Source organism: Callorhinchus milii, unplaced genomic scaffold (genome assembly GCF_018977255.1).
Source record: "Callorhinchus milii isolate IMCB2004 unplaced genomic scaffold, IMCB_Cmil_1.0 Scaffold3, whole genome shotgun sequence".
NCBI lineage: Eukaryota > Metazoa > Chordata > Chondrichthyes > Chimaeriformes > Callorhinchidae > Callorhinchus > Callorhinchus milii.
This window is the reverse complement of record NW_024704744.1, coordinates 69388057-69408629: the sequence shown is the minus strand read 5'-3', so window position 1 is coordinate 69408629 and position 20573 is coordinate 69388057. Positions and strand designations below refer to the sequence as shown.

At 38.2% G+C, this 20573-nt stretch overlaps 1 protein-coding gene across 5 annotated transcripts in view; it reads right to left on the bottom strand.

Moving 5' to 3' along the window:
* Positions 1–20573, bottom strand: part of LOC103179256 (signal-induced proliferation-associated 1-like protein 2) — a 206448-nt gene that overhangs the window by 167321 nt on the left and 18554 nt on the right. For all 5 annotated transcript variants that reach the window (XR_006084920.1, XM_042332736.1, XM_042332735.1 and 2 more), the window contains one exon: positions 3876–4022. The gene's annotated coding sequence lies outside the window, so the exon portion shown is untranslated. The remainder of the gene's footprint in view (positions 1–3875; positions 4023–20573) is intronic.

Sequence of the window (20573 nt, the reverse complement as noted above, 5' to 3'; positions counted from 1 at the left end):
TGTCCTGAATTAACACAAACATATGGGGTTACAAACTGAGACATGAGCACTGTTTCATTTAAAACAAATGCTCGATTAACAGGTCTCTGTTGTGCTAAGAAGAAGAAGTATAGATGATGCTACTATTGCTACTCAAGTATATCTTCAGCAACGTTTCCAGCAAACCACTTTAAAATATTACAAAACACAACACTGTTAAAAAAAAGACAGCAGGACATGGTGGGGAGTGAAAAAACATAATTGTCCTCAACAAATGACTTGTTTATACAATTCCCCTTCAAGCCTTGCAGAATCTAGTTAACATGTAATTCAAGGACAGGTCTGAATTAGTAAGCAAATTTGTACAACTGGTATTAAGAGAGAGTAGCTATTTTGGGAAACCAAATAAAATGTTTTCTCTATTTTGCCGGTAGCGCAGGAGGTTTTTTCTTGGAATTTAGCTGAATATATTCATATATTTTGAAAAATACTTGATGTCTTAATGCCTACTATTTGTGAAAAAGTATTTCACTACCAATCCGGAAATAGCTATAGCTGTTTCTTGCAACCAATGATCAGCAAACCTATAATGTAAAACAGTTCACAATGGAAATGCAAAAAGGCTCATCACATTCTCTCCAGTAAAATTAGACACATTTTTCTTCTGTGCCCTTACCTTGTAAGATAGATAATTGCCCAAGGCAGCACCCACAATCACCACCCACACTGCTAAAATCTTGATCTTAGTCAGGTCAACATCATCAAGATGTATCAAGTGAGCGGAGGAGGAAAAACACAAGGTGATTCAAGATATCTGAATTGTCAGTTACGGTTATTGGACATTAATTATGCATCAACACAAATTTATAATACTGTTCATAATGTTCATAACAGTTTTGTAGTTTATTCCCCAATGCAAAGCTATCTGGAAAGAAAGTAGGGATAGAGACTAAAGAACTATCTATCTGTGTGCTAAATTAGGGATGGCTCTTCAACCACAAGCATCAGGATCTCACGCCCTCTAGACCGAAACCAATGCAAGCACCAATGCCATTTCCAGGTCACAAATTTCAGATCAGAGTAATAAAACTATTACAATGTGAAGAATGCAACCAACTTTGATAGTTGGGCAGAAGACTGAAGTTCAGGACATCAACTGCAGCTGTAATAAACCAATAGTAAGTATTGCTCCTCAATATAAAAATAGCTATAGAAGATGAGAAAAGAAAGAAAAATAGTGGAGGGAGAGTTTAAGAAAATGGGGNAAAAAGGAAAATCAGGCAAACAAAAGTAATCTGAAAATGAAAGAGAAAATAATTTCTCTCCCATCCCCAATTAACTGCATGCTTTGCTTCCTATACTTAATATATCATTGTTGATATCTTCATTTATCCCAATTTAATTCAATGTATTCCATCCCGTCCTCTCCACTTTTCATCAAAACCACCAGAAGGAAGCAATTGATTGTTGTAGAAGGTTTCACCCAACGTTAGGCTATCATCTACATCAGGGTAATCCAGATTCCCCATTCGAGAAAGGTCCGCAGGCCGCATAAGCCAGCGAGGTCCAACTGCCGGCCTGCAGTGCGAGAGAGTGGGAAGGAGCTGGAATGTTGGAAATAAACCAATAGTAAGTACTACTCCTCAACACAGAGGGCCGGATAAAATCACCCATCAGGCCGGACGCGGGCCGTGGACCGTCAGTTGGATCAGAGTACATCCCCACTGAACCCACTGCACGAGCCTAGTAGTACTGCAGTCATTCTCTTACTGTCAGGTCAACATCATTCAGAACAGTCTAACACGTTATAAAACTCTTACTGCTTTCGATGAAGAAATGGTGTGCAAAAGGCTGCTGATCGCAATAGAACGACAGACAGGTCTGGTGTGCATTTTATACAGCAGCTGTTATGCAAGTATAGTAATCAAAAGCATTAAACTATTTACTAAACCCGTCCAAACAGTTTAGAATTACAGCTGATAGCATTCACTGGATGCCAACAAAAACAGACTTCGTTCCCCATAAACAAAATATAAAAAAAGAAACTAACGTTTCAAGGCACCATTTAAGACCTTAAAAGAATTTCCCAAATCCTTCAAAAGTCATACGGTTAGCAATGAAGAAGCATTACTACTATCCAAATCAGTACATGGGAACTCATAATCACAATAAGGACAAATGTGAAGCTATTTTCTGTTCAGTCACAAAGCAGTGTTATGTTGTTTATAGGTGAAGCTCAAGCACACAAACAATGGCTTTAACTGCACTCACAGTTCCTGTGGTCCAATCTTTCAAATAAGGAAATATTTTCTTTCATTAGCATTTGGCAAAACGTCAACGCACATGCATATCTAGAGTTTGTACATATCAACGTACATTAATGCTCAACCAAGAACAATTAAGACCATAATATTTAAAGCTTCACACAATTTGTACTGTAGTGGCAATCAGCAACTCATCTCATTTCTATTTTGGAATAATTTTAAAAAGTCAAAAGGATGACAGATTTCATTAAATATGTCCTTCAAGAAGTTAAAAGGAATTATACTTTTACGTTATGGATTGCAATAACTAGCGACTAGAATATTAAGAGTTCATGCCCAATGTCAGGAGCTCATTGTCTCGGCTGACACGCCAGTATATAATAATAATAATCCTTGCATTTGATATAGCGCTTTTCACGTCTTCTAGACCTCTCAAAGCGCTTCACAAAATATGCTGTAAAGTGAATTGACCATATATTTGTGGGCGAAACACGGCAACCAATTGCGCACAGCAGTGTCCCACAAACAGTTGTGGATTGAAAATGGCCAATTTATTATTGTTTTGTTTTGGAGGGATTATGATTAGGCTCTGTGTGGAGTAAGGAAACTTGCCCAAGGTTTTGCCCTGCCTGGAATTGAACCCAGGTGTCTCGCTTGCAAAGCGAGTGCTCTAACCACTGAACTACAGGACTCCACTCTGCAGTATAGTACTGTGAGAGGACTGCATTATCAGAGATGCTGCTTTTCAGATGAGATGTTAAACCAAGATTCCTCCTGGCAGTTCTTCAGGTGAACATTAAAGGTCCCATGATACTATTTTTTTTAAAAAAAGTTCAAAAGTTCACAATCACTAGATTTGACAGTAATTACTGTAAAACACTCTGAAATTTCCAAATGATAAGGAACTATAAAAATGGTATAAAAAGTTTTCTTCTTTCATGGTTTCCAAAAGTTTTTGATGCCAGGCAGTGGTTCACTTTCTTCATAAATATGGTAGAAATTCTGATCATGGGGTTATCACAGACCAGCACAAGTTCTTGGACCAGTCGGTTACTGAGAAACACTGATGTACACCACCCTCGCGGCCAAACACATTTTACCCGAATGTCAAACCTCACAAATGCTTACCATGACACCACGGAACTGCAAAGCAGCAGAAGTATTGTAGAAAGGTAACCTCTGGCTATCAGCAGGTTTGAGTTTCCTACAATGCTCAGCCTTCCCCCTCACCAGTGTTTAAATTAGACAATACAATTATTCGTTAAATATCGTGCTACTTGACGTGGTATAACTGGACATAAAATACATGTATACGTGAAGAACATTTCAAGTCACCTAGAAGGATGAAGCATGCACCCAAATTACAAAAATGAATATTTTAACGTTTGCTTCTCATTTGTCCGATTGATTTCATATTGCCTGGTCCCTTTTCGAAGGATATGCAACTTTATTGCCGCAAACCAGTATCTAAACATTTTTACGCATAAAACAAGAAGTTGGCTAAAACTTGCAAGTTATTTATTTTTCCAAAAAATGTTTCAATATACTATTGAGACAAGACACAAAAGAAAACAAAATGTTACTATGATTTGGATGTTATGTTTCATTGTTACAATATCATAACGATCTTACCACTCACTGAAGATCTGAAATAGGATTCACTTTGCTCAAACTATCTCATGCTGTATAACCACGGAGCCGAGTTGATCATCACAAAGAGGGCTTTGACACAGACCATTCCACCCCATCAGCTGGAATATATATGTTCTGGCATGAAGCCTGCAAGGACAAGAAAAGGCAAGAAGGATTTACCATAGACGTTTCATTAATTCAACACTTTTTTAAAAAAAAATTATGCAAGCGTAAAAATATTACGAGATAATTATTGGTATTTTGAAATTTAAACTGGCTATATAATCAAACAGTCCCACAGCTAAAACTAATGGCTTAACCCTTTCCGTACCTGGTGAGATGAGTAGTGTACTGCTCTCAGAAGTATGTGTGAAATGTCACTACTCATGGTCAAAATAATATGTTTAATACAAATTTAAGCTGAAGAGAGGGCAAATTAGAGGGTCAAAAGGTTAAATCGGTCACAAATGCTGGGTGAAGAGGAAACATGGAAGCATTCAAAATGGGATCAATATTGTTATTTGCCTAATTAGGTCACTTCAAATATAAAAAAAATGCAAGTCAGCTCTTCATCGTGGCTGCTAAACATCTCAAATCATGTCACCAACCATCAAAATGTTGTTTCATTGAAAAGCTGTAATTTATTAGTAGTTCATAGCAATTACTTTCAACTAGTCACAGTTAAAGGAACACAATGGGTATTGCAAAGTCTTAATTTGATGTGATGATTGCGTTAACAATTAGCTTTCCACAATTTTATACTTTGAATTACTGTACATTGTCATATGACCTTAAAGGGAAATGATTTAGCACGAAATTCAGAATGAATTCAGAATAACAAAAGGTTATTTTGTTAAAACCTGTTGTAATTATATCTTGAGGTGCTATATGTGCAGTTTTGATTATGTAAAACAATCACAACAAATGTACATCATGCCAACAAAACTACAGCAGTATAATCCAGCTCTTGCAGTGGTGCCTTTGTATATTAAAAGTACTAATGTTTAAAATATATTGCAGTGTGATGAAAGGTGGCTCTAATTTGCATTTATGAAAGCAAGTATCTATACGCTTCTTGTTCTCACTTAATGCATTTAATTTTCCAGCTTTGAATAAAGTCTTTTGATCCAGTGTTGCAAATCTCATCAACAACCAATTGAATTTCTAATTTAAGACCCATCAATAGAATGGCATAACCATGGTTAGCAGAAATGCTCCACAGTGCTCAACTTTAAATGCAGAACTCCAGTAGAGATGAACAGATTCAACAAACAGGAATCCTCTGAGACATATCTTTCTGATCCTCAAAGTAACAGATGGGATTATACTTCAGGAGTTGCCAAATTTATATAAAGTCCTCACTTACAATGAAAGCTTTGGAGCTTTCAAAATATGTATGTGTTTGCTGAAAACTGATTAAATATTAAATAATATTGCATATGAAGCAGAACCAGAGATATATATGGAAGTTTAAAAGGACATGACAATTCTTAATTCAAATAATTTTTTGTCTATATTTAATACAGTATAGTGAACTGGTTTAGTGCAGAAAAGCAATTGTAGTCTCCATTGAATTGAAGCAGAACCAAATCAAACTTCTTCCGTCTAGTTCTGAAAGAATACCTTAAATCTCATCTAACGGAGTATTAGATAGGTATACTGTATACAGCCTTGCACAGTGTTGGCAAGACATTTTTCACACAGTCACAAATTTAACACAAAAAAATGTCCATGTAATCAGACAACTCAATGCGAGCCTGGAAGTCGATTCAGGCTTTGTGACATGATAGAGTGCTCTATATCCAGTTTTAGAACGCACTCTTCCCTCTGCTCTCTACACATGGTTCTCTATGGGACCAGGAGTCCTTCTGTGTAGTGATAGCTTTAAATAAGTATCACTCACAAGAGACAGGGAGTCTAAACTGCCTTTCATGTCCTAAACTGCTCAAATCTTCCTCTAGCTGTTGGGAGAAACATTTCCTTTCAGCTTCCTCAATGGTTAATTTGGTTAAACATCTGATCAGAATGCACAGACATTATGAGAAAATTAATCACCACTAATGAGATTCTAACAGACTGGAAGCAAGCAAATGTTCCCATATTCAAGAAAATTGATCAAACTATGCCTGATAACTGGAGACCCATTAGCTAGAACTTAATAATTGGAAAATGACAATCAACTATCGGAAAGAAAATGGACTATCACTTGTATATGTAAACAAAATCTACAACAAGATTACACTTGTATAGCGCCTTTCACGTTGGGAGAACGTCCTAAGGCGCTGACAGAGTACAGTATTTCAGACCCGAGCTGGGGTTGGGTGGGGGAAGGGAGGGAAGGGGGGTGGCCGATGGCATGGTCGAAGAGGAGGGTCTTGAGGCGGGACTTGAAAGAGGCTAAGGAGGGGGCGAGGCGGAGTGATTGAGGGATGGAATTCCAGAGGTTGGAGGCAGAGTGGCTGAAGGCTCTCCCGCCAATGGTGGGGCAAGTGGGTCGGGGGATGTGGAACAGGCCAGAGTCGGCTGAGCGGAGGGAGTGGGAGGGCTAGTGGGGGGTTAGGAGGTTGCAGAGGTAGGATGGGGCGAGGCCATGGAGGTCTTTGTATGTGAGGACCAGGATCTTGAACTGGATCCTCTGAAGGATAGGGAGCCAGTGGAGTCGGGCGAGAGTGGGGGAGATGGAGTCATGGAGTTTGGTGCGGGAGAGGACAACCTGGAGCCTGGAGGTTTGACTACGCAAATGCAAATCTACCAAACAATAGCCAATATGGGTACACAAGGGTAGATCCGTCCATTCAACCTCAGACTTTTTTTTGATGAAGTGACACCCAAAATGGTTTGTAGGAAGCAATATTATGAACTGTATGTAATACATCTAGATTTTCAAAGGACCTCATGAAAGACTATTTCACAAACTGAGGTTACAAGGTATCAATACATACAGTCAATTCACTTTACAGTATATTCTGTGAAGCGCTTTGAGACATCTCAAAGACGTGATAAGGCTCTATATCAAATGCAAGAATTATGATTATCAAGGGTGGGACATGGACATGAATTCAAGATTGGCTATAGGGAAGGTAGCAAAAGGTTGTTGTTGGGAGAACAGGTCAAAATTGGGAGCGGATTAAGAAGCGACCTCAGGAGTCTGTGATGGGATCCCACCTTTCCTTGTATAGATTAGATTTGCTGATCCAGTATAAAGCTTTTAAATTTTGCAGAAAACAAGTTGGTGGGGGAGAATCAGAGAAGCCAGCAAGGGTCTTACAAAGATCTTGATAGGGTATGTACAGAGCTGATAACTGGCATATAATATTCCTTGTATCTCAGGACCCTCCTCTTCGACCGTGCCTTCGGGCACCCTCCTACTTGTACCCTTCCCGCCTTCCATTACGCCTGATCTCAACCACCAGCTCGGGAGTGGATCCAGCGCCTTGGGATGTCCTCCTGACGTGAAAGAGGCTATACAAATGTAATTTGTTGTTGTATTTTATATAGAACGTTTCAATTGGGAGAATATCTCAAAGCACTTCACAGGATATACAGCACCTACGGGTGTCTTGCTGACGTGAAAGGTGCTAAATAAATGCAATTTGTTATGGTTGTATACTGTGAAGTGCATTGATAGTGTATTTTGTAGACCAACACTGCAGCTAATTTGTGTACAGCCACGAGGTGATTGAAGCTTTAAGACATCCAATATGAAAGACGCTATATCACATGCAAAGATTATCAAAATACAAGGCTTATTCATTTCTTGTAAGTGTAGATATAAAGTAAAATCAGATAAGCACATCCATAAAAGGGTGATTTCCAGCATAATGTCAAAACAACTATCCATAATAATATAGAAATTAAGTTTTTTTTAAACAAAATTACCTTATTCATCATTAAAATTCAATGCGTGTTCCTTCAGAACTCTGTGAAACAGACTAACCTTTTTTAGTACACAATTGATGAACTCTGGAGATTGCAGCACCTTGGGACATCCTCCCGACATGATACAAATGTACACTATACAAGTAATCTTGTTATTGTTTCCAATTCACTCACTCTGTTTTAGCTGAACACTAAGTTCTAATTATTTTTCAAAATATTTACAGTAGTTGAGATATTCCTTAGTTATCACATTCAAACTTGTTAATCTAATGATCCTTGCAATTGTTTCCTCAATCCCAAAAAGCCCTCACACATCAATGAACTAGAAACATTTGGTCACACAAGACCAAACGGCAATAACTGCAACAGACAATAAACTGGTGCTGGAGTTTAGAAACTTTAAAATACCAAGACAACCAAAAATGTTCTGGATTTATTCAAATAAAATGCAAGTTATCAATTCTTATACAACCAGTCTACGATATTTTCCCAAAACAACAAATAACAAAAACACTCTTACGTTAGTTTAGTAGAAAGTTTCATGCTTTTGAAGACTATTATTGTAACAAATCAAGTGCTGCTTAGAACCTTGAATTACAATTTTTTGTTTTTAAAAACGAATTATACATCCAAATAACAGTTTAAATAATGCTGTATTTTTGCATCCAAGACGCAATCCCCAAAAAAGCAACTTGGAATATTTCAAATTAATTATTTCAGATTAGCATTGGGTACAAATGGGCTAAATTGAGTATGCTTCAGATGAGGGAACAAACTTATTCAGCTCACTGTCAATCCACATTAACGGTGTTTTTATTTTATGACTGCCTCCAGAGACTGGGTACATCAAAGCTTCCACAACATAAAAGAGCTACTCTGATAACATCTACAGATCTGCAATGCAAGAGTTTAATAGCATACCACTCTAACAACTACAATGGTGCCACAGACAGTGACAAATTAACAAGTTACAGTTTAGTTACTGAGACGGTTGGCTGAGGCCAGGACACTGGACTCATTTTTTTAGTCCAGCTTGATGTGATAGGAAAATGATAGGATGAGTATTTGGAAGCATGAGATCAAGCGAGCCTTCATCATTCCAACCAACCAATATGAAACTCATCAAGACCATCTCCAACTCAAACCTGTGGCTTCTTTGTCAGGCAACCTAGAACTAGCTCCACCAAACCAGAAAGAAAACAAAGCATTAAATTGATAGAAACATAGGAGATCTAACTAAAACTAAATTACAAACTGGAAAAAACAAATCAAAAAGGAGAATAATTGAGAAGATATTAGGTGAGAACGAAGAACAAATATTGCAGAAAGTTATCCCTGCGTATGCACTGCTGAATATGGTGCTCACATACCACAATCTCAGGCAAGTTCATGAGGCCATTGCATACAGATGTGCAACAGTTACAGTACAATAATTTATCTGCCAATTCAACACTGGTCTGCTTACTGAAGATAGTTAGGTGAACCTCGCTGCTAGTATTGTCACAAACAGGAAATTTATCTCTATTCAGCCACATCCGTTCTCAGCACAATGTTCTGTACAGTATATCCCAGCAGTTGGAATGTTGGTGACATTCAACGTAATGGTGGAAAAGCAGTAATAATAAATCTTGCATCTGAATACAGGGACTTACCATGTCCTTGAGACATCCCAAAGTGCTTCACAGAATATATTGTAAAGTAGATTGACCGTGAAACACAGCATAGCATTAAGTGATAATTTTCAACAGTAGTTGAAAATGAACACTAATGTACATCAACAATGTATTGAAACTATTCAACAAATGATGCTACTCATGTTTTTCATCTAGTTTGCAAAGTTTGACAAAAGCACAAGTTTGTTATATTTTGATGATCAAGTCTAATATAAATTTGCAGATAGTAGGTACTGGAAATATTCCCTAAAGGATGTACTCCATATTGGCCACTTCTGGTATCCTGCCACAGACTACTCTTCCTGTGTGAGCCTGGACTGAAAGTGGTTTTGTGGCCCTTGCTCAAGAGAACCACAAGGGAAAGCTTAAAATGGCTCATTTAAAATTAAAACAGGATATAGAACAAATCATGAGACAATACCACATTACTCCAACAACTATCAAAGCCAAGAATCACTCAGCATATAACGCAAGAACAAGCCAAGTCTCTCTTCTTTTTAAAAAAAAGTTAAGCCACAGCACTTGTTAAGTGTTGGTTTGTTGCTTTGGTTGAACACCATAATCATGATGCAGTAAAACCTTTCTGTAGCTTACTCTCCTGAGTGCTCTGCTTAAATATGCAACATTACAGGGAGAGTAGGCATTTGTGAAAACATACCAGCCTGGCCTTAGTGGTTGCATTCTTGACTCTGGGAATCAGCAGGTTGTGGGTTCAAGCCCCAAATCAGGACTTGAATTCTAAGTTGACACTTCAATGCAATGCGGGTGGTGTGTGTGTGTGTGTGGGTGGGGGGTATATTGCATTGTCACAGGCGAGATGTTAAACCAAGATTCTATCTGCCTATTTAAGTGGACATTAAAGGTTGCATGGTGCAATTCGAAAAGACAAGGGAGTTTCTCCCAGTGCAGATCCAAGAATCCCCCAAATAAAACCGGTCATTCGTTTCACGGCTGTTTATGGTACATTGCCGTGCACAAAATAGGCTGCCGCATTCGCCTGTAAATTCAGGCAGTCTACTTGACAGTAAATCCTGTGAAGCGCTGTGGGACGTCCTCCCGATGTGAAAGGCACTACGACAAATCCAAGGATTATTATTAGTTAACTCCTGATAATTTGTCACACCAAGGGAAAAGGGTTCAGTGACGAGTTATCAGGAGTGTCCGGTTAGGCATACGTATAAAAACGTAAATAAATGCAGCCAGGGATATTGATGGTATGATGACGCAAGTGGAAGCGACAAGTTGAGCCAGGGTCATGTTATCAGGAGTTTACTGTATTCACAGTAACTATGACAGACTTGAGGTAGTTGTGCTTTAAATTCCAACTTAAGCAAAGTGAGTTACAACAACGGTTATCACAATCACTTAATAAAAATAGCAAGCTCAATATTCTTTTCTGAATGATTTAGGGAAATGCATTATTTTCTACTATAGTGGAATAGTAAACTCAGCCTGGCTCAGTTACTAGCATTCTTACCTCCGAGTCAGAAGGTTGTAGGTTCAAGCCCATATCGATATTTATAACTCAAAAGTGTAAACTGATACTCAGATGCAGTCCTGAGGGTGTACTGAAGTATCAGAGGGGCCATCCTTCGGATGAGACTTTAAAGACCCCATGCACCTCCTCGAAAAATGAAACAAATTTCTCCCAGTGTATAACAAGAGGTCTGAGACAGGTACTGGAAGTTAGAAGAAAACCATTTGGCCTTACTTCACAACACAGATTTACAACAACATATTGCATTTATAGAGCACCTTTCAAATTGGGAGGATGTCTCAAGGTGCTGGACAGATGGGGATTTGCACCCGAGCTAGGGGTGAAAGATACCAAAGGCACAGTCAAAGAGGAGGTCTTGAGATATTCCTTGAAGAGACAAGGGAAGTGGCCGAGGCGAAGGGACTCTAGGAATTCCAGAGATGGGCTGAAATCCCAAACACTGATGGGGGTGGAGGGAAGGTGGGGGAGAGAGGGAAACATAAAGCAGAGGGAGTGGTAAGGTTTAACAAAGTCACAAAGATTTAACTTAAAAAGTACAAAATAACAGGAAAGGGTAGACAGTGTGAAAAGCATCGCTTTCAAATGTGGTCGTTGTATCAGTTCAGGGCTATCAAATAAGAATGACAGTGCAAGGAGTTTTTTAAAAAAAGAACATGTATCTAACCATTTCTGCAAGTTGTATTTTGACAGGAGACATTTAACATCTGCTATGAATGTTTCTTTTGAACAAATTAATAACTTTGAATCACTAGAGAGGTCTGATGGCTATCGGGAGCCTGGCAACCCGAGACATTTCAAGCCCAGAAACACTGGAAGAGTTGTGAAATGTGGAGAGTGGAGTCGTAAAGGGAGCAATTGTTCTGAACAGGAAGTTACAAAAAACACAGTATTACTGAGATAACTTAAAATGTGGCAAACTAATGATTTGCAATGTAGTGCAACAGATAGCTCAAGGTCATGGATAATGTTTCAAATAAGCAAAAGTTCCATTTTGTGAAGAAAGTATATATTGAGGCCCTACAGGGCATGTCACTCGTTTTTTTGGAGAAAAGTGGTCCAAAGACGGCTTGTTCCAAGCCCACAAAAAACACAGCACTGTGACATTCAATGGAAATTCTTTCTTTACATCCTCCAGCCACGAGAGAAATTAAAAAGGCTTTGAAGATAATTGTGGAAGCCATTCGTAAAACTGTTTCACAAAAATATATGAATACCATATTCAAACTACCCCACATTTCTGGAATAAGCAGGCTAATTAGGACTTTTTTTAAATCAGTTAACAGTTAAGTAAAAACACATGCTTCCACAAAATCCCCCTTAGATGCAGCTCAGGATTACTGTATATTATTTTTGGACGGTGGATGCGACCTCTGACTCCTTTTTCCCCAGACATTCGGTAGATATTCAAAAATATCTTCAAGTTTTTTGAAGATATGTTCCTAAAGTAAGCCCATGTTCTTGACAGCTAACAATAAGCAGCAGAGACAGATGATCACGTCACAGTAATAATAATCTTTGCATTTGACAGTGTTTATAATGTCAGAGCTTCTCAAAGTGCTTTACATGTATTTGTTGCAGAAGTGTATCGACTATATTTATAGGTAAGCATGGCAGTATCCCTCCCCCCACAAACTCAGCACTGTATTGGAGTGTCAGCCTCGACTGATTTGTATCAATTCTCAATCAGTATCCATATTGCGACAAGAATCAGAGAAGCAACCACATTGGAAAATATCCTGCATCTGCTGATGGTTTGGTGGAGAGCATTTAACCCTGCAAGCTGTAGAGTACTGCAAAGCAAAAAAAATCTATCAAAAGGAAGTCCACTTAATCACCTGAGGTTTGATTGACAAGCAACATAACTGTAAGAAAATGCTCCTCAAGCAAGGCTGTGGAAATAAAAAACAAAATAATAATCCTTGCATTTGATATAGCGCTTTTCACATCTTCTAGACATCTCAAAGCGCTTCACAGAATATACTGCAAAGTGAATTGACTGTATATTTGTCAGCAAAATCATAGAAAAAGCCTGGATTTCTGTCCAATATTTATCAAACATTGACTCCAATTATCCACAAGTATCCCCCTTCCCAGCCCCAACAGCAAAAACAACATTGTGTCCAATAGAATATTTGTTCATGTCCTTATCCCTAATCCCGCCAATACTGCTCTCAAACACATACTTATCCAGTTCTTCTTTGAAGGAGTTAATTGACTGCATTCACTGGGAATGCTTGCTCTACATATTCAATGGCATATGCATACATTTCTAATATCTGGTCCCCCTTGATGGCTTACATGTATAAGCCTTTAGCTACTTAAATGCACATGATCTACGCTTCTCATCATGTTTAAAACTTGGGTCAGAATGAACCCTAAACGTTTTCTCCCCAATCCAAAACAAGTTCACTTTTGCAAGATGTTTCATAATTTAGCTAGAAATCCCAGAATCATCCTACTTACTCTTCACTAAACCATCTCCCGACACATTATCCCTTTTGATAAGGTACTCATTGTATCCCAAATGTGACATCAGTAATTTTGTAATGATAGAAACACTCAACACACAGTAATTGACCACACAGAAGCTTTATATGGAAATTGAAGAAGACAATCAGATTTATCACAAACACAACATCTTTCAGTTCTATATTATTAATTATATTAGCCACATAAGTCTGGCTCGTGGTGCATCCGTCTGGCTATCTGACATAGCACTCTTGTCTCTGAGTCAGAAGGTTGGGGTTCAAGTCATACACAGTCATCTAAGTTGACACTCCAATGCAGTGCCCTGTATTTTTGGAGATGCAAGCCTTCAGATGAGATGTTAAACCTAGGCCACATCTGCTTGTTCAGGTGGATATTGAAGATCCCACAATGTTACTTGAAAAGAGAAGGGAGTTTCTCCAGGTGATAGGCTAGCAATTCCCCAAATAAAATTTGTTATTCACTTCATGGGTGTTTGTAGAACATTTCTGCTGCATTCACCCAGAAAACACACATGGTCACATTACTTTACAGTATATCCTGTGAAATGCTTTGGGAATGCTCTCTTGACGCAAATGGAGATGAAATGTAAGAAATTATTGTTATTAATTATTATTAATAATATGCCACTCAGATATACTTCATTTAGTAGAAAGTGGTACTGGGGTCAATTATTTTGCATGTTCTAAATAGAAATATTATTATAACCTAGCACAAGATGAAACATGAAAGTGAAAAGTAAAAAGATACAGTACAATTTCATTAATAATAATGCAGCAGAGCCTAATCATGTGGGTAAAGTCTCAGAAACCCGATACAAAAGTTCAGTCATACAATTGTACTGCAATACAGTATAATTTAATAAATCTTTCAAAGGATTATGTGAAATGATCAATTGGGGCTCTTATATTGTTACTAATTTGTACTAAAATATTGCTATCTCTTTCAATTTGGATTATAGCATTTTACATTATAAAAGAAATTAGCTATGAAAAATATTAAAACCATTGAAGCAGAAAGTCCAGAAGCAATTTCATGCTTTACTAGTCAGTTGAAAGCTTTCTACTGGATGAAAGAATTCTTTTTAAAATTGAGCTCAGTTCACTGTCACAATTATAACAACTGCAATAATGACATGCAGCACAGGGGTGATCTGCTAGCCATGCAATAAATTCAAGTCCTTGAGATGCCCGAATCAAAATAATGATTTACATGCATAATAATGCAGGTCCAAAAATGCCGATCGCTACTGTAGGAATACAGTCCACTACTTATGTCTCCCATTTTTTCTGCAACTTGACCCAAGGGCAACCTTCAAGTTGCTTTACATTAAAAATCAGACCCAAGGCTGAAGAAATACTTCCATCAAATAACACCACTATAATTAACCCAGGTCATTCTCATTAAAAAGAGTAGAGTCCCGTTATACTATAATAACCGGAGTCCATAAAATTCAAACCCAGCTTATAATGGGACACATCACTAGTGAGGGCTTTCGAATTCACTGTGTATCCATGCAGGAAGCTTGTTCGCTTCAGACCACCAACCAGTTTTTCGTTTACTAAAAAATGGCCAACTTCTGGGCCATCAGGCTGCCGCTGTTGTCTCGGGCTTTGGGTAGTGAGCAGAAAGACCTATTTTTAATTTTTGGGGTTAGAAGATGTTAGGAGTCCACACCCCTATTGTGAATCACCGTTATACTTATAATTATACTGAAGTGTGTTATAACAGGGTTCTGCTGCATTCAACAAGTGATTCATGACAAAGGATTTAACATTCTCGTGTATTCCTAATAAACAACTTGCATTTACATTGCACTGCTCGCACAGGATAGCATCCCAGAGCGCTTGATATTGACGGAGCACGATGCCGAGCTGGGGCAGGTGACCATAGGCTCATTCGAAGCGGAAGGTCGTCAGCGCGACCTGAAGATGGGGAAGGAAAGGGCAAGGTGGAAGGATAGAGATTGTTCCAGAGTTTCGGGGCGTAGTGGCTGAAAGCGCAACCATCAATGGTGGAATGGATGGCACGAGGGACATGAAGAAGGCTGTAGCCAGTTATGCAGAGGCAGCAGGTTGTGAACACAAGGCTCCTTTTGTAAGTTATGTTTTTCACTTGTTCTTTTAGCAGCCAAAGTTGGCTTTGCTCTGCAATAATCTCCTCGTGAGGAAGTGCCTGTTGATTGCTATTCCGAATTCTCCAGTAACAGGAACCACATTTCTACCATAAGAAATACTCAACGTTTTCAAACTAAACAAGATTTACTGTCACCGTTTGAAAACACTCTGAACAGCTGCTCCTTTTTTAAAAAAAAATCTTTTCAATTACTCCTCAATGAACACCAAAAGTAAATGTGGCAGCTAATGGTTTAAGTAAGGTTGAATAGCAGAGCATGATTTTTTTGTTCCCATTCTGTTAAGTTCTCTAAGGTATACCATATGTAGTAAAGAGCAAGTACTATATTCACAAGAGAGATTCAGATGAAGTAGGCCCTTTGGCCCATTTTGATCTCATTCTTCCAGAATTATTCATTTGTTAAGCTTTGATGCATCCCGTAGAGTTAAATGGGGAAGTACAATTTGTTCTTCTGGACACTTCCAGACATAGAAAGGTCAAATAAATTCTGCATATGATTTCATATCACAGAACTTTGCCCAGCATTCAATCTGAAAATAAAAGGTAAGGATTAATATTCTGAAAACAATGGACAACTCTGTAAAAGCATTTTCCTTCCTGCAATACAGTAAATATCCTGTAAACAACCAACCATCACTTTAACAAATCATTTCATTCTATAGACAGGAAAAGCATTGGAATGAAGCCGTCGGCCTCCAAATTTAAGTGTCCCAAGCCTGGTGTCTATAGCCTTGTTTTTTTTTTGGTCAGCTGGGTATCTGACATATGCGGAAAGCCATCACCATGCTTACGAGAGTATCCAAACCAAACTGAGGTTTCCATGCAACCCACCTACACATGGAAATTTTAGAGATAGATTGTGGGAATGGAATGTGTGCTCTCTCTCCCTGGAGGGATGCATCCTGCTTACCTAATTCCAGAAAGTATTAGGCACAGGTTGGCAAGAACCAAGGCAGGGAACCCCAGAGTGTACGTTGGGGTACTGCTGGAGTCTAAACAGCTAAAACCGTATCACTTGCCATTGATATTGCTTTCAACCTGTTTGTCCAGCTAGGACCACCCTAATACCCGTTAGGGCTTTGGCTTGCAGGGTTAACATGCAGCATGTCGCCAGTCAATCTATTCACTAAATACATTTGCCTCATGAAGAATATGGTAACATCAATAACTTTACTGGAGGATTTATGCTGTAAAAGCAGTGCTCAATTACAAAAATAGAAATGCCAAAAGTGCTCCTCCCTCTTTACTTTAGCCATTTAAGTTGTATGCAAAGCTTTATTGGGATAATTATCTTACTTCACCCAGTCTGACCCGTTAGTAATTACACCATTGTATGACAATGGATGCCAGGTTTCAGATAACCTAGGGGCCATTATTAGGAGGATCTGGAAAGCATATTTCAGACCCTTTAATAATATCACGCAAGAATACATTTTCTAATCCCTCTCCTGTTTCAATACAGATTTTATACACAACAATACATTTTTTTATGCCCAAATTCCAGATGATTGATTGAGCAGGGCAATCTGCTTTCAGCAATAACTTGACTCATTGTGAGTGACATTGAGCACCCATGATTCTGACTTCACCTTTCTTTGGCAGCATCTAGCTTCCACAACCTCGGATGGTCAGGCAAAAATAAACAATATAGAACATGAGGAATTGTCCAAAGCATTCGGCATCACCCCACTCCACAATACAGTACACATCTCTAGCAGATGGTTTTAACTTTGGATTCCTGTTGAAGCGTTTCCTTCCTCCTTCCCTCAACACAGAGAAAAGCCATTTCCTATAAAAGTTTAGCAAAGAGGTTTAAAACAAAGTTGAGCTATTAGGCTACAAACAATATTCAGCATATTATTTATCTTTTATCTTTTCTCATTTAAAGGCAAAAACTTACATTCATATATTGCTTTTCACATCCAAAAAAGGTGCTTCAAAGCAGATAAGAATTAATGTGAATGTTATACAGGCAAAACATTTTTTTCATACCAAAAATATCTTGTTTTAGTGCTGAGAAAAAAATATTTTTGGTAATGTGTTAAATACTGTATATGTTACTACATTCAATACTAACTAAGTCACATTATACCTCATTAAAAGTAACTCAATTATGGATATGGTAAAGGTTCCCCTGAATCAGCAATGAACGGTTTTACAGGTTTATTAGCAAACGATTACTACCTTGGCTTTGGATTGCGGTCATGGGTTGAAGTCTTATTGATAGCATAACAGTGATTTAATGGATTGCTATTTCACCTCTTGAATGTAGGCTGAAATTCAACCCAAACTGATAGGATGGAGATTGTGTGTGGGTTTGTTGTAAGGATCCTCAGCAGACTGAATGGCCTTAAACACGTTTCCTGTGGGCATAGGTCCACAATACTTTCCATAATTTGGCACAAATTAGCCATTTCACTTAGCAGGGCGGCTAGGATAGGAAACAGAAATGTCACACTGATGCTGTAGGGAATGATCATCTGAGGTTAAGGTTAAAGCAATTTGTTTAGGGCAGAATATTTGTTGGGCGAAGTAGAGGCACCTTAATTTTGCACCTAACCTGAGCTGTTCCCGATTTGTAAATGGTGGATGCAATTAGTAATGTAATTGCTGTATTCTACACTAATTTGCACCATACCATTCAACTCTTAGTGTTACTCTCCCATTGGTATAATTGCCAATTCTGCTACAAATCTGCGATGATTGTAAATTTGCAACAAAATGCACCAACTGATTTGGAATAAAAGCTTTTGTTTGCTAGTCCAACTGGATTACAAACATTGCAAAGTCAGAAATGTTGTACAGTCTGTATAACAAAATTACATAAATGTTGGTTGGATTTTAACAACTCTGCAGTCCAAGAATACATGAATAGATTATTTTAACCCTTACTTCTGGGTGAGCGAGGAAGAAGTGGCATTATTTGTTTAAAAATAGTGTTTGATATTTTCCTTTTGAAAAAAATAAGTGGATACTTCTAGCATATCGATACTAAACAATGTGATCAGAAAATATCTCATGGTTCATGGAAAGAACTACAGGGAGATTATACTCAAATCAGAAGATTAACAATTTGAGATACAGTAAACAACAACTTGCATTTACATTGCATCTCAGGGCGCTTAAAAAATAAAAGGTAAAAAATAAACAATTAAAGGGACTGTAGCACATATTTTGATGCAAAGTACAGACGATAGACTATCAATTTCCAAGAAACTGAATTTCTATTGTTTATACAATAGTACTCTATATGAGTCAGTATTTGTAATGATTGTGTCCTTATGGGAAGGCTACAAGGCTATCTTGTCGACCAGAACTGAATATGCATTTTCCATATTTTAAATATTAAGTAGAAAGACCAAGTGGTGCAGTGAATTAGCAAAATGGCTTTTCACCTCTGAGACACAATTTGAATCCAGTTCATCATGATTAGTTGGCTTTTGGATGAATGCTCATTTTCCAGACAATAAAGAAAATAGTCGCCACATATCCTAACTAAAAATTGCTTGGGGGACATTTTGATGCGATAAGATGCTAGAAAAAAAATGCAAGTTGTTTCTTTCATCCAAGGATCCTCTGTGGAATGAGTTCAAGCATCACAATCTGGTTCCTCATTGACATGACCTTCTAACAGGCAAACTAACTCAAATACGATGTGAGATTTGAGTGTTCTTTTGAGATCAAAACTGAGGTACACTGTGATCAAAATGTGTGATTTGCTGCCTGAAAGCATAACAGTGATTACAAACTGGAAGCCAGTAGTTTGATTTCTAATTGTTTCTCAGTTGAGAAATAGCCGAAATAAGTACGACAAATAGTCAGGAGCAAACTAAATTTCTTAGCAATACAACTTGTTTACCGAATCCTGCAATTTCAATCAAAAAGCTTGGAAGTCATTGTTAGCGCAGCACAAAGTGGTGGGAAAATTACTCTGTATTTTACACTGGGTTTAGGCTAAATTATGAACTGGCTAAAGAATGACACTGACTTTGAGATGTTAGCCACCACTTTAATTGCACATGTAATGTGACAATGATATGCATCTCACTGCCAATACAGACATTTAATAATAATCCTTGCATTTGATATATCGCTTTATCATGTCTTTGAGACTCAAAGCGCTTCACAGAATATACTGTAGATGAATTGACTGTATATTTTGTGGACGAAACGCGGCAACCAATTGCACACAGCAGTGTCGTGGATTGAGTGAACAAATTATTTTTTATTTTGTTTTTAAATTTGAAGGGACTATTACCCCAGAAAAGCGATCCGCCAATTGACTAACAACCAAATTCCCACTTACTGCTAGGTGAACAGAGGAGTGTCGAGTATGGAAACTTGCCCAACATTTTGCCCTGTCCAGGAATCGAACCCAGGTCCTCTCACTTGTGAGACGAGTGCTCTAACCACTGAGTTACAGGATCTCAAAGAGTTCAAACATTGGTTATCAGAAGAAACAACTCTACAGCAAAACACCCAATAAGGCTAGATTGTTTCCCATATGGTTGTGGCAGTGATGGCAGCTATTGTCGCAAACTTGCAGACCAAATCCAACTTAATTGTGCTACACATGACCCGGTACTAAGTGCCAGAATAGGAAAAAATAATAGAATAGGAATAATCCTTAGATTTGGTTTAGCACCATTCAAGTTGGGAGGATACCTCAAAACACTTTACAGGATACAATGAAAAGTGGAGTGACTTTTGCCCACAAAATATTCAGTCAATTCACTTTACAGTATATTCTGTGAAGCGATTTGAGATGTCTCCATGACGTGATAATATGGCAGCCAATTCGCACACAAGATCCAACCATGATGCGAATGACCATTTTATTGGTATATTGTTTGCCAGGTCACTGAGAGAAACTCCTTTTCAAATTGTGCCATGTTATTTTTAATATCCATCTGAACATGCAGGCGGGACCTTGGTTCAATCACTCATTCGAAGGATGCCCCTCCCAACAATGCAACAACAACAACAATGCATTAGTGTCAGCCCAGATGATACAAGTTCCAAGTC